Genomic DNA, 15,558 nt, shown 5'->3' with positions numbered 1-15,558 from the left:
CAGTCACGCTTCAAGAAATGATAGCTACTGAAATGAGAGCGAGAGATGAACCTTCAGAGTTTAGGCTTTATTCCATTTGATTGGAGCCGCTTCTGTGGACACACCAGGAAATACAGGTTCAGCTAGGAGTACATAAGCAGAAACGTATACATGTGCAGTTAACCATTGCAGACTAATCCGCGTAAGCACGGAGTTCGATATAATCTCCATTCTCACCAGTCAATGAGCACCTTCAGTTAACGAGCATCAAGTGGACAGCCGATGTCAATAGCAATGCCCCGGGGACAATCACTCGTGCCGCAGAGAGACATCCCCTTATACGCGAGACGCACAACATGTGATCCCGCGTCATGTCCCTTGATTCACGTTAATTCACCACATTCTCCTCACCTTTAAAATGTAACTAGGGGCCCATCTTACACACCATGATTGCCCAGCTCTATAGGAGTATACATTTCAAGCAACGTGGACTAATAGATCTACAGGAGCATACATGCCAAGCAGTGATTATTTTGAGTTGTAGGAGCATGGAAATGAGCATCGATATATGATATAATGGGCATATAGGAGCATGAGCAGCGAGAATGCCGATGATCCCTTTACAGATTGAGTCGTCGAGGGGCCTTATTCGTCGACCTCTCCGGGAGTAAACGGCAGTTTCACTTGAGGGAGACTCCCGATCCTCTTGGTGAGCCTCGACTTGTGCCGGGGATGACTCCTCGATCGCCCTCGAGGGGAACACGGCAGCCCCGTCGCCTGGCGGAGTTCCTGGGGGAAATGTCAGAAGGAGGAGAGCCAGGGAGGTGGTGTACCGGCGGGAGGAGTACCGGCGGGAGCCAGATGGCGAACCGACACAGTGGTCTCCCTGCCATCCGGGAGCCTGACATGAGCATACTTTGGATTAGTGTCAATGAGTTCGACCCCCTCCACCAGCGGTTCATACTTGCTTTGTCGTACCGGGCGTTTCATGAACACTGGACTGGGGGGGGTCAGCCAGTTGGGCACCGTTTGACTGTCAACATAACGTCGTTGGTGAGTAAACATACGTTCGTGAGGAGTGGCATTTGTGGACGTGCAGAGCAAAGAGCGTATGGAATTCATTGCGTCAGGAAGAGCAACCTCCCATCGCTCGGGGCCCAGTCCTCTCGATTTCAGCGCCAGAGTTATGGCTTTCCAAATAACTCCATTATACCTTTCCACCTGCCCGTTCCCCTGTGGGTTGTAACCCGTCGTTCGACTAGTTGCTATGCCGTGCTCTAATAGGAATTGTTTTAGCCCGGCCGACATGAAACACGGCCCTCTGTCTGAATGTATGTACGAAGGTCTCCCAAACATAGCGAAGACGTCAGACAGACATTTTACGACAGTGCCCGAGGTCATATCCGAGCACGGAAACGCGAAAGGGAACCTTGAATATTCATCAACAACGGTGAATATGTATCTGTTGTCTGTCTCGGTGGGCAGGGGCCCTTTGAAGTCGATGTTTAGTCTCTCGAAGGGGAAGTAGCCTTGATCAGTCTGCCAGATGCCGCGCCAAAGAATCTGGGTTTTAGTTCAGCACAAACAGGGCATGAAGCATTCATTTGTTTAATATCTTCAACAGAATAGGGAAGATTTTGTCTGCGTACGAAATGTGCCATCCTGGTTACCCCTGGGTGGCACAGAGACACATGGAGGTCTTGCAAAGCCTGACTGATTGTTGCCGAACTGTAGACCCGGGAGAAGGTATCTGCAGCAGGGTTTTCCTTCCCGGGCCGGTAAACAATGTCGTACCTGTAGCAGGCTAGGTCTATCCGCCATCTCATAATTTTTTCATTCTTAATTTTCCCGTTATTTTTCCCATCAAACATGAAAGCCACGGATCGTTGGTCCGTAACGAGCGTGAAGTGGTTTCCCAGTAAATAATGTCTCCATTTACGCAGCGCTTCGACGATGGCGTACGCCTCCTTCTCTATTGCCGAGTGTCTCTGCTCGCTTCTAGAGAGAGTTCTCGAGAAGAAAGCGACCGGCCGCCCAGACTGATTAAGTGTTGCAGCTATGGCGTGATCTGAAGCGTCGGTTTCCACCACGAAGGGCACCGAGCTGTCGATCGATAAAACCACGGACTTACTGATATCATCCTTGAGATCGTGGAAAGCTTTCACGACAGCGGCATCTGGTGGAAAGTTTTTGCAATGCACTAGGGGATATATTTTCTCGGCTCTCTCAACCAAAGATGGACAAGATCTACAAACCAGAGAGGTTCGACGCAGACCCAAACACGACTGACGCAGAAATGAAATGGTCACATTGGTTCTGCTCCTTCTCACACTATCTGACCATCATCGCGGAGGGAGCTGACAAATTTGCCGCTCTCGTGAATCATGTCTCGCCCAGCGTGTACAGGCTCTTCTCGGGGTGCGACACTTACGAAGCAGCGATTGACGTACTGCAGGCGCTCTACGTGAAGCCCAAGAACGAGGTATACATACGACATCTTCTCAACACACGCAAGCAAGCAGCCGGGGAGACAATCGATCAGTTCCTGCAAGCTCTGAATCAGCTGGGAAAAGACGGCAGCTTCCGGGCCGTAAGCGCCGAGGAACACCGAAAGGAAGCGACACGGGAGGCATTCATCCAAGGACTCAGATCAGCCCACATACGGCAACGCTTACTAGAGAAAGCGCAACCCACTCTTGACAAGGTAGTCGATCAGGCTCGAGCGATGGATACGGCTCAGCAGCAATCTGAGTCATTTGGGACACCAATGCTGCTTATGAACCGCTGGTGGAGGGGGTCGAGAAAATTAAATGGAATAAATTGAAATGAGAGCGAGAGATGAACCTTCAGAGTTTAGGCTTTATTCCATTTGATTGGAGCCGCTTCTGTGGACACACCAGGAAATACAGGTTCAGCTAGGAGTACATAAGCAGAAACGTATACATGTGCAGTTAACCATTGCAGACTAATCCGCGTAAGCACGGAGTTCGATATAATCTCCATTCTCACCAGTCAATGAGCACCTTCAGTTAACGAGCATCAAGTGGACAGCCGATGTCAATAGCAATGCCCCGGGGACAATCACTCGTGCCGCAGAGAGACATCCCCTTATACGCGAGACGCACAACATGTGATCCCGCGTCATGTCCCTTGATTCACGTTAATTCACCACAGCTACTAAGCTGCCATACGATCACCATTAGGTTGTTTGAAAGCATTACTTCCTTGTTTTCAATGATTGCTTTTGGTTCATGTTTCCATGAGTTTTCTGAGACTGAGATATTCAGACTTTTGCAGATGAGCCAATGGATTACTCTACATACCTTGTTGTGCCTTTGCGTGTACAGTTGTTCTGACACGAGTTTTTTTTTACATCCCATTGAGGACGTGGCTCATACTTTCTGTTTCTACCTTGCAGAACCTACACTTGTCCGATTGACTCAGTCCCGCCATTGTCGTACTGTCCCTGGTCTTGGGCATTTATTACCTTCGCATTCTGCGAAAGGTTATGTTTTGGTCGCTGTGTATTTATTTATTTGTGAATATGTGTGTTTGTTTGTTATTCGCATAACTCAGAAAGTATTAAACCGAATTGCATGAAAATTAGTGGGATGATTCGAGATTATCCAAGGACGATTTGATTCGATTTTGGGAGCGATCGGGTCAAAGGTCAAGGTCATGAAAAGGTCAAAAACAAACTTTTGAGCATAACTTCCTTCATAAGACAGCTATCGACATGCAACTAACGCCATATTGTTCCATGACGAAATACCTTTCGGGTACGTGGTTTCAGATTTGACGTGACGTCATCAGAAGTGCGTCAAAATGACGTCACAAGATGACGTAAATTTTCAATTTTCGACCTCAACAGTTTTGATCATACCGTTTAGTAGGACTTACCTTAAGGACGTCACACACCAAATTTGACGTCGTTCAGACTGACCGTTATGACGTAATTGACGTTTGAACATAACGTTTTTCAATTGTGGCTAAAATGTCCTGATATTTTATATTCAAATATCTATGTAATTTGTAAAGGAAATTGTCCCAAATCCAGGCATTATGATCAGTCCCAAAATATGTGCTTATTTATGAACAGGTTTTGCAAATTGATTCTATGGTCAAGGTCAAGGTCACACTCAAGGTCAAAATATACTTGTAGGCATAACTTCAGATCTAATAGAGCTATTGACATGAAACCAACGTTAAAATGTTCCGCGAAATAAGAGCTTTCAGGGTGGTAGTCCGCGATTGGTAGTGACGTCATTGGAAGTGCGTCAAAATGACGTCACAAGATGACGTCATTTTTAAACTTTGGATTTTTTTCAGTGTTTATCATTCCATTTTGTTGGACTGCCCTCAATGACGTCTAACACCAAATTTGACGTCCACCGGACTGATGGTTGTGACGTCATGGACGTTTTTCAATGACGTTTTTCAAATGTGCCCGGAAAAAAGTAGCGGCGGCGAAGGTATGCGCTCTACCGAGTGCCCGTTCTAGTTATGATTGTGCTAACCTCTTCTTATCCATTCCAATGAGCCTTCTTTGTCTATTCCCATTCTGTCCAACTGTTATATATGTGTGTGTGTATTTCATATATATATATATATATATTGATATTTTGATATGTGTGTGTGTATTTCATATATATATATATATATATATATATATATATATATATATATATATATATATATATATATATATTGACTCTGAACCATATATATATATATATATATATTGATATTTTGTTTTATATTTTTATTTTGTCTTCTTTGCAATCGTTGGGGCTGTATTCATTGTTATTTTGGTCTTATTTTGTGACATCCTCTATTCTCACCCCTGTGTTTGGACATTTTTCGCTCGGCGTGTTAGGGATACCTTCTCTGGTTTGTGGTCTTCGTGTTTCCATACAAAATTCACATATTCAGCCAATACTACAGGTGTCACTCTGAACACTTGGTTGAGTTCCATCAGGCCACTACATCCTTCTTTTCTCAGCAGGTACATTCTTGGGATACACTGATTTTTATCAAACATTTTGAAGATGATGAGGAGTTGCCTTGTTTTCATATCTAGTGTATTAATTTCCAATATAATAAACCAAGTTGTGGTCAGTTTATTATTCCACAGCTGCATTGGAATACTGGTACTGTGGGTTGGTTTATGGCTTTGATTTTGTTTCTTATGGAGAGGTATGTTTTCATGATCAGCCGAGGTCTACATAGGTATTCCATGGTATTTGTTTTCCACAATTGTTTGTGACATATTTGGTGGTCCTTCTGGAACTTACTGTGAAGCGAAGAAGAATTTTGTCTCTCAATGGACACTGGAAAACCATTGACCAGAGTCGCGGGGCCACACTGAATGGCAGAGCTGGGCTGTTCAGGGAGTTGAGGCATAAACCTGGACGTGTGCTGAGGGTGCACAAGGAGGCCTATGCGCGAGGAGTCTGTGAGGGACTAGAGCATCACCTATGGTCAAGTGATTCTCGTCCTGCTTACAGGGGCATTCACGCATTGCGTTCATCCAAGCCCGTCCCTCGGTGTACTGCAATTAAAGCGGAGGGTGGTGGGTTCTTGACAGAGGAGTTCAAAGTGAAGGCCCACTGGGCCGGTTACTTTGAGCAGCTGTACCAGGCTGACCCACCAGTTGTTGAGTTGGATGGCAAGGGTGTTACTATCCCTATTGCTGATCCTCCAATCAACTGGTCCACCTTCGTTTGTGGTAACACAGGCTGTGGTGAATCGGTTGAAATGGGGGTAAAGCTCCTGGGATCTGTGGCATCCATGCTGAACTTCTCAAGGCTGATGGAAATGCTGTACCCATGTCGTTGCATGCAGTTCTGTGATCTTCCTGGAACACAGGCATCATCCCAACTGACTGGAAGAGGGGCCTTGTTGTCTGGAAAGGGACTGGGTGATCGCGAAGACTGCAACAACTACCGAGGGGTGATGCTGCTCTCAGTGCCGGGCAAGGTCTTTGCTCGGATAATTCTTGATAGGGTTCGCCAACATCTGCCTGAGCACCAGCGTCCAGAGCAGTCAGTCTTTCCACCAAAGAGGTCAATGATTGACCGTATCCTTGCTCATTGAGTCCTCAACAAACGCAGATGAGAGTTTCGGCAGGGGCTGCTTGCAGCTGATGTTGATCTCTGTAAAGCATTTGATTCAGTGAATTGCGATGCCCTCTGAAGGATTCTTGGTCTTCGTGGGGTGCCACCAAATCTGATCAATCTGATCAATCTGATGTCTGAACCATACTCTGGTACTGAGAGTGCTGTGAAATGTGGTGGTACCATCTCTGACTTATTTCCAGTTGTTACTGGAGTTCGTCAGGTGTGTGTACTGGCCCCCACACTTTTCAGCACTTGTATGGACTGGATTCTAGGGAGGATGTTGGAAAGATCAAGCTGCGGTGCATTGTTTGGGAATGTCAAGATCTCTGACATTGATTTTGCAGACAATGCAGTCATCTTTGCGGAGACTCTAGATATCCTTTTGGGGGCCCTCGAGGTACTGAATGAGGAGTCGGAACCGTTGGGATTATGGGTTTCCTGGGTCAAAACTAAGATCCAGGCTTTCATTGACATCTTGGATGCTGCTTTCTTGTCTGTACCTGTTTGCGGTGAGGATGTTGAGGTCATGGAGAGATTCACTTACCTTGGCAGTGATATTCATGTCTCTGCTGACTGTGAGCCAGAGGTCAATAGATGTCTGGGTCGGGCCAGGGGAGTCATGGATTCACTGGATCATGGGGTGTGGCGCTGTCGGTATCTGTGCAGGAGGACGAAAACCCGAATTTTCAGGTCCTTGGTGCTTCCAGTCTTGCTCTACAGATGTGAGACTTGGAATTTGACCAGGGATCTGAGACTGAGACTTACTTCCTTCAGAACCAGGTATCTTCAGAGAGCTTCAGCTGAGGCTGTATGGACATATGACTCGTTTTCCTGACACTGATCCTGTTCACTATATTTTTTTCAGCGAGGGATCCTCGTGAGTGGAGGAGGCCAAAGTGCCAATCACATGCCTCGTGGTTGCAGCAGGTTGATCAGAATCTTAAAGATATGGGGATGGGTAAGGCATCTGCCTGGGGGATAGCCCGATGGAGGCCCCTGGAGTACCGGCGGAAAGTGGACCAGCGACGCGCTGCTCCGGTGTATGCTCCCATACCTGACCTGACCACTTTTACACCGAGGTATTTGTAAAATACTTCATTTTCTATTTTTCTGTCTTGTTGTATCGAGGTTGATTTTTATGTTGTCCGTTTTTGTTGGTCTACCTTATACGAATGTGCACTTGGCACCCTTATCTTGGCAAAATTCCTTTGAATGTCATTGCAGTACCCTGTCACTAATTACCTACCCACCAAAGGTGGATGGAGGTTATGTTTTCACCCCTGTCTGTTTATGTTTATTTGTCTGTTTGTGAACATAACAGGATATCTGAAAAAGTTGTGGACGTATTTGGTAAAATTTGGTGGAGAGCATGGGTTTGTGACACCGATGAAATGATTAGATTTTGGTGAAGATCCGAATCCGGACCTGGATCCAAGAATTTTTTTAAAGTGATTTTTCACCATCGAAAGAAAAGGCCAAAAACGACATGTAGCAGGATTTCTGAAAAAGTTCTGGACGGATTCGGACGAAACCTGGTGGGCAGGTTGGGTATCTAACAAGGATATTAAAGTGCACATAACTCGATTTTGGTGAAGATCTCAATCCGGATCCGGATCCGAGAATTTTTCAGTGATTTTTCACCTTTGAATGATGGGGCTAAAATGACACATAGTGCAATATCTGAAAAAAGTTCTGGACGGATTCGGACGAAACTTGGTGGGCAGGTTGGGTATCTAACAAGGATATTAAAGTGCACATAACTCGATTTTGGTGAAGATCTCAATCCGGATCCGGATCCGAGAATTTTTCAGTGATTTTTCACCTTTGAATGATGGGGCTAAAATGACACATAGTGCAATATCTGAAAAAGTTATGGACGGTGTGGTGGAAAAGAACTCAATTTCCACAAGTTGGGTCAGCATACCAAAGGAGAATCTTTAATTTCGTATATACGGAGGAAGAACATCGAATGATTGACTGAAACATTCGAATGGACTTCACTGCAACAGAAGCCCGAAGCAATTCTTCTAATACACAACTTGACATTCCAAAGAATGGGAGGGGGAGACTCAACTACAACTCAACTAACTACATGGTCAGCTGATAAGCATTAGGCAAAATAACTCAAAACTGCAATAGGTGTCCACTTTGGGTGTCAGGGAGAGAATGACACAATCGCGGCGAAAGTTGCAGTGTTATCAACCAGGTGACCCTGTTTCATAGTAAGACGTTCCTTTTATCAATATGTAGGTCAAAAGACTCTTGGGTAAAGGCAAACATTACTGACAACCAATTCGACTCCAGCATAAACATTAAATATATAAAGTACCAGCAACAATTATAATCGAGAGTACATGAATATAATTATTTGTCTTCCACAATGGGTTCGGATGAAACTTGGTGGATGAGTTGGTTAAGTGACAAGAACAAGCCAATTAAATTTTAGTTTAGGTCCGAATCGAGATCTGGCCTCTCAGTGGGATACAAGACGTAAACGAATCAGCCTGGTGGAGGTATGCACTCTATCGAATGGCCATTCTAGTTTCCGTTTTTCTGACAAACTTCATTCAGAGCAGAGCTTTAAATCATCCATGTGCAGTGGATGTGTCCCTTACCCATCTCTTTTGGCATTCTTTTATTGTAAATGAGGATGTATGCATGTGCTTGCTCAGTAATGAAGTTGCTCATTTGGTTCAGGGCCAGGCAAAACTGGAGGGGCAAAAGGCTGTCACCTTGGAAGATCCCTTTTCGTATCTTCACCCCTGGTATTTCGATCTTTCCTTCTGAGTGCTGTAATATCAATGTGATGTTCCACAGCTCCATTGCTTTCTCAATCAGTTTGAATATTTTGGGGTTGATCTTGCACAATTGCATGCATTTTATCATCCATGACTGTGGTATAATTTGGCCAGGGTGCGAACCACCAGTCAACCTCCCAGACACAGAGCGGACACCTTAACCATTGCGCCACCGAGTCTGCTGTAAACTCCTAGTTCTTTTTTGTTCTATTGTTCCAGTCTACATTGACCTGAGTTAAGTAAAAGTTTTGAATGCCTAAGGAATTCTTTAACATGATTGCAATAGTCACAGAGTTTGTATGACTCGGCCAGGGTTTGAACTGCCTGTATTTATTCTTCAAAAAACATGCCGATTTAAGTGTACTAAAAAGGCTTTTATTCACCAACGTGAAAGCATGATATCAACAGGGTCAGTCTCGACATGGAGGTGACATTGGCACCACATCTCCGGTTCTTATAAACCACACAAGACTGTGAAAAATGCCCTGACGGTGTTTTCTAGATGTTGCATACATCACATAGTCGACCTCACAGACTCAGAGTGGACGCTCTCACCATTACACCACTGAGGCACTGCACTCTCTTCCTTCACTCCTGAGACTGACTGGATTCCTTAAACATCTGCTCTACATGATCGATGGAGGATGAGATCTTTCTGCGATGTTCAGGTTCAAAACCTTCTGACACCATGGAACATCTGACACGTGGAGGCCGCCAAATGATGCATTGCTCTGTCACCTTTATTGTTATTCCCGGAAGTGTCGTTGCATCATCACGGATGTTACACCCACGATGTATCACACTTTCTAGAACATCGTCTATTATATGAGAAATTAAGAGCAGGGCATTTGGCATTCAATCTTAAGAACTGGGGTTGTGTTTCAGGGAATGCATGACTTCCTCGGCAAATTGGATAACATGTAGCCACGACTGGAAAATCAAAGAAACTGGCAGGCATACGTGGCTTTCAAAATGATGCAATCTACCCCAGAATGCTTTGTGCGCGTGCACAGAAACCACAAGCAAAAGCAGCCATCGGGACATGCTAAAACATATTGTGCGAGTGAGATAAGGAATGTTCGGTAAAATGACTCACAAAGCTTCTAAAATAAGTTGAAAATACTTGGAAGAGTACAGAAGAGAAAGGGGGTGTGCTTCTGCACAACAAAAGAGTTGGAGAACTTTCTCAGCTCGCCAACAGGGCTGAGATTTACAGTTTCCCATACTACAGACTTCCAACAATTTGGGCCGGTGCAGGCCAAGTAACTGTGGACAGGCACATGGTACCGAAACCTTTGACGATCGCTCCCAGTAAGTGGACTTTGAAACTTGTGAGAGTGCCTCTTGTGAACATGGCAGCCTTGGTGATTTTTTAATGGATGCCTGAAATTGGAAAGATGATGCTCTGCATCATTACCAACAAAGTAATGGTAATCAACTTTTCGTCAAAGGAAATCTTCACCACGTGAAACGAGACAGCATCTCAAAATTCAAAGCCCGACTGCATCTGCATTGTATTCAAACTAAACTTGTCGCCGACAAGGACAATTAAAAAAATTGGACATTTTATTCATTTGTGTTCTCCATATTCTCATAATAATACGTTGTTGAAGATTTGATGACAAAAGCTCAATTGGTAAAAATGTTATGCCCTGGACACACAATGAAGCTCAATGGTAAATAAATAAATAAATAAATAAACACGGAAGCGATTAAATATAATATGGCCTGTGGGTCCTGGTCAGTTCTGACTTCATTGATATTGGATATATTCATCAACATTCATTGGTTTTATTCTGGCCCTAATGAACTTCATACTCATAAAGACTCATTATCTTTCTTCCTGGGCAAAATTTCAGAAAAAAAAATGCTGCGATAAGGTGTAGATATTGTTCCATAGAAGCATTATCTATATATTACTAAAACTCTCATCTTGGATATATGTATGTATGTATGTATATGTATATGTATGTATGTATATGTATATGTATGTATATATATATATATGTATGTATGTATGTATGTTCCCGAAATACAGCCAAAACGGTACACGATAGCACAAAAATTTTAGGGCTACCTTACTCACCATTCTCGTGCAGTGTGCAGTATCAAGTTTCGTTAATATCGGGCAATGAAAAAATTATTAAAAAATCAATTCCCGATTCAGTCAAGTACTCTTCGGGAGAATTTGTTCAATGCAAACAACCTCAGCGGTATCGTTCACTGGAGCTATATTTTTCTTTTTTCTTGAAATGATTTTTTTTTCATCAACCGCTGTCACAACGGGAACCCAACGGGTTCATAGATCGTCTGGTACCATACAAAAAGCAAAAACTATGAAGACTCTTGGAGTTTTAGGACTTTGAAGATGAATTGGCCCGAATGAACTTCATACTCATTAAGACTCATTATCTTCTTTCCTCCCGGACAAAAATTCGGAAAAAAACGCTCAGACAAGCTGTTGAGATTGTTCCATAGAACCATTATACCAAACCAGAAGCAAAAACTATGAATCATGTCTGAGTTTTAGGATTTTGAAGATTAATTGATTACAGTAATTAACTAAGTCGATTGGTGACAAATCTGAAATTTTATTGCGGAAGGTTCTGCGGCATCTCCCCAAGTATCATCCCTCTGAGTTTCAAGTCATTCTGACCACAGGTTGCAGAATAATGATCGAAAGATTGATTGTGGACAGACGGACGGATGGACGGACGGACGGATCGACGGACATGGACCCCCATTTTATAAGTCACTTCCTTCGGAACTGACTAAAAACGGGGCATCTCGCACTTGACGCTGTGATGGGGCTAATAAGGGCTACTTATAAGTCACTATGACTTTGCCCTTTCACACTGACCAATGTTTTTAAAAATTATTTTCTCCATACGAGCAAGTTCCTTGTGCCCGCATTGGATTCTAAACGGGGTAGGGATGGAGAAGGTAAAAATGCATATGTTGGTTGTTATCTCCATGTAGGGGTTTCAGAAAGTGGAATGGAGCCCTCGCAGGTCTCAACTTATCCACCTCCGTATGAGTGTGTGTTTGTGAATGTGTGCGTGCGTGTGTCTATACGTGGAAGTTGCTGTTGTCTACTATCTCCAAATATGGGTGGGTTTCAGGAGGTGAAACATAGACCTACCACGTCTCAAAGTATCCATCTCCGTGTGTGTGTGTGTGTGTGTGTGTTGTTGTTGTTGTTGTTGTTGTTGTTGTTGCTGATTGGTATCTACATATGTGGGTTTCAGAATGTGGAAAGGAGTCCTCACAGGGTGTGCTCAAAGTATCCACCTTCATTTAATTAAGGGGTCACAGTTCATGAACCAAACTGTGAAGTTTTCTGTTCTCAAAGTTTTGTGCCGAGGGCTCTCTTCAGGATCGTTACTGAGCCCCGGACAGTTTCCCACTCTAGTTTGTTTGTAGTAATATTCCCAGGGATGGTTTTTAATATCTCTGTGAGGTTCTTTGTCATCATTCCCATAGCTTCATCATTCACTGGTACAATTTTGGCATTCCTCAGCTTCCAGGATCTTTTCACTTCATTCTTGAGGTCTTGGTATTCGGTCATTTTGTTGATTTCTACATCGTTTAGTCCAAAATCACTGGTATTATAACCTCACTTACCAATGCCTTCTTTTTTGTACCTAAGTATGATATCCGGTCGCAAGGCGTTGTTTTCGATGTTCACGTTCGATGGGATCATTAGGTCGTACGTGAGCAGTACTTCCATGTTTTCAGTCCATGCTTTTAGTTAATATTCCCACAAATTTTCCGTCAACACATGATGTCTGTCAATTTTATCTCCCCCACTGAAAATTCGTTAGCCATGGTCTGGTCCATGAATTTAGTGACTATATGATGTACTATGTCGTGAGTTTATTTTATTTTTGACAAATGCTCAACATTTTTGATTACTAAATTAGATTACTAAATTAGATTAGATAAATTGTTCAAGAACAATTTGACAATGTTTCGAGCCAAGGTGGCAACCCCAGTTCTCGTTTCACGTAATCTCTTTGCTCAATCAATTGCTGCAGTGGTTTATATAAAAACCAGGTGAGAAGTGTGATGTAACCATGTTTGAATGTAGAATATATACACAGTGCCGAAAGAAAGTCTACACCCCCTTTCAAAAATTTCACCTTGTGTTGCCTTATAGCCTGGAAGTAAATTGCATTAAATCAGACCTTTTCCAGCTTTAGTTACATCTCATAACCCAGAACTTCCAAATGAAAAACAAATCACACAAATTTCAGAAAATTAATTAAAAATACAAAACTAGAATATCTTGGTTGGATAAGTGTCCACCCCCTTGTAATTGCAATTGTAAATTAGTTCAGTTGTAACCAATCACCTTCAAAATAACACACCAAGTTAGTTGGCCTCCACCTGTGTTAAATTGTTGTGATTCTGATTATTTCAGAATAAAATCAGCTGTTCCTGTAGGTTTCCTCTGCTGGGTAGTGCATTTCACAGCAAAGACTCAACCATGAGGCCCAAGGAGCTTTCAAAAGACCTCTGGGATAAAGTTGTGGAAAGGCCTTAAAAATATTTCAAAGGCCTTGAATATTCCTTGGAGCACAGTCAAGCCAATCATTAAGAAGGGGGAGGTGTATGGTACCACCAAGACTGCCTAGATCAGGCCATCCTCCCAAACCGAATGACCAAGCAAGGAGGAGACTGATCAGAGAGGCCACCAAGAGACCAAGAGCAACTTTGAAAGAGCTACATGCCTTAATAGCAAAGACTGGTCACTGTGTGCTTGTGACAACAATATCCCAAGCACTCCACAAGTCTGGCTTGTACGGTAGGGTGGCAAGAAGGAAGCCATTACTCAAAAAAGCCCACCTTGAGCCCTGTTTGAGGTATGCAAAAATCACTCTAGAGAATCTGAAGCCATGTGGCCTATAGTTTTGTGGTCTGATGAAACCAAGATGGAACTTTTTGGTCTAAGTGCAAAACATTACGATGTTTGGTACAAACCCAACACAGCACATCAACCAAAGAACACCATCCCTATTGTGAAGCATGGTGATGGCAGCATCATGTTATGGGGATGTTTCTCAGCAGGGACTGGGGCACTTCTCAGGAGAGAAGGGAAAAGGGCTGGAGCAAAATAGAAAAAAATCCTAAAGGAAAACCTGCTGCCTCTGCAAGAAAGTTGAAATTGGGAAAGAAGTTCACCTTTCAGGATGACAATGACCCCCGAAGCACACAGCCAAAGCTACACTGGAATGGCTGAGGAACAAAAAGGTAAATGTCCTTTAGTGGCCCAGTCAGGGCCCCGACCTAAATCCAATCGAAAATCTGTGGTATTCCTTGAGGATTCACAAGGAATCACAAGGATATTAAATGCAGGTGGAGGCCATTCAACCCATCATGCCTGCACCACATCAACACAGCACCAATTTATCACCACTAGATCAAAATAAGAAAAATGCAAAATGTTATTTTAAGTGTTTAAAAAAAAAAGTTTTTTGTATTTTTTTTCTTTCCAGGAGAGGGGACAAGGGCGGAGACGACTTTGGGTAAAAACACACATCAACCACACAACACCCCTTGACGAGACCCCCACCAACAACAATCTGTACACGTGTATACAATGACCCATCCATGCTCAAGCTACCTAAAATTCCTGCCAACATCCCTATATCTCTCTATCTCCAATACTTACAGCTACCTATCTGAGATGTATCAGTAGTTATACTAATGCATACATACATGGGTGCACCGGGGCGTAGTTAAGAGGAGTCACGTGACCCACCCATGTTCCGATGCTGTGCTGTGCTGTGTTGTGCCCGTGTCCGAATTAAATCTTTTGTTCCCACTTCAGAGTCTTTGTCCCTGACTATTGAGTACATTACACTATCTAATTCCAATTCAAACTTATCTACTGTTTCTGCTGCCACTACCTTTCAAGGGAGACCATTCCATGCATTAACTCCTCTCTGAGTAAAAGTCCCCTGCCTTACTACCATCTTAACTCTCCTCTTCTTTACTCTCAGGCTGTGGTCCCTGGTCCTATCACTGTCTATTCCGCTAAATAATTTTTCTACACTTATTTTGCCTTTACCCTTCATTATCTTAAGAATCTCAATCATATCACATCGTAACCACCTCCTTTCTTTTATAGTGTATAAAGCCCTGGAAGAGGGCAGCTCTTCCCATTTTGGTGGGAATGGCCGTCGTTTGTGGAAAAGGGATGGTTTTTACCGTTGCACTTGGAGTGTTTTAAAATAAAGAAAAAGCGATTTCTTCTTCTTCTTTTTCTTCTTCTCCTCCTCCTTGCATATGGCAGCTTGGCTGCTGAGCAGCTATCATTTTGTTGGGGCAAGACTATTCCGCTGAGGCTGTGTCCCATACCAGTATACCGGTACTCATTTTGCTGACCATGGAAGGATGACAGGCCGTCAACCCCACCTGGTGTTAATTTAGCAGCCGACAGGGCTCAAACTCAAGACCCTAAGATCCCAAGCCAGCCACCGTAACCACTAAACCAACACCAGGCTTAAACAAGTGATTTAAAATTCTGCAAGTGTTGGCTAAACTGCCTGGAGCATTTTCAAGAATCGGGACACTAATCCATTCTAACCCTCGGTTAGTCGAGCAAAATGATCCGTCAGAAACCAGATTAAAACAAGCTCGAATGAGCTAAGATCCTT

At 43.5% G+C, this 15,558-nt stretch overlaps 1 long non-coding RNA gene across 1 annotated transcript; it reads left to right on the top strand.

Moving 5' to 3' along the window:
• The first annotated feature begins 6,775 nt into the window (after positions 1–6,775).
• Positions 6,776–14,874, top strand: LOC147018379 (uncharacterized). Its single transcript, XR_015062358.1, has 3 exons — positions 6,776–6,878; positions 6,964–7,177; positions 14,395–14,874. It is a non-coding gene; the product is annotated as an uncharacterized LOC147018379 (long non-coding RNA).
• Positions 14,875–15,558: the final 684 nt, after the last annotated feature.

The sequence above is a fragment of the Eptatretus burgeri genome, chromosome 10, assembly GCF_056783735.1.
Source record: "Eptatretus burgeri isolate ZD-2024b chromosome 10, Ebu_testis_v1, whole genome shotgun sequence".
Classification (NCBI taxonomy): Eukaryota; Metazoa; Chordata; class Myxini; order Myxiniformes; family Myxinidae; genus Eptatretus; species Eptatretus burgeri.
This window is presented reverse-complemented; position numbering and strand designations above follow the sequence as displayed.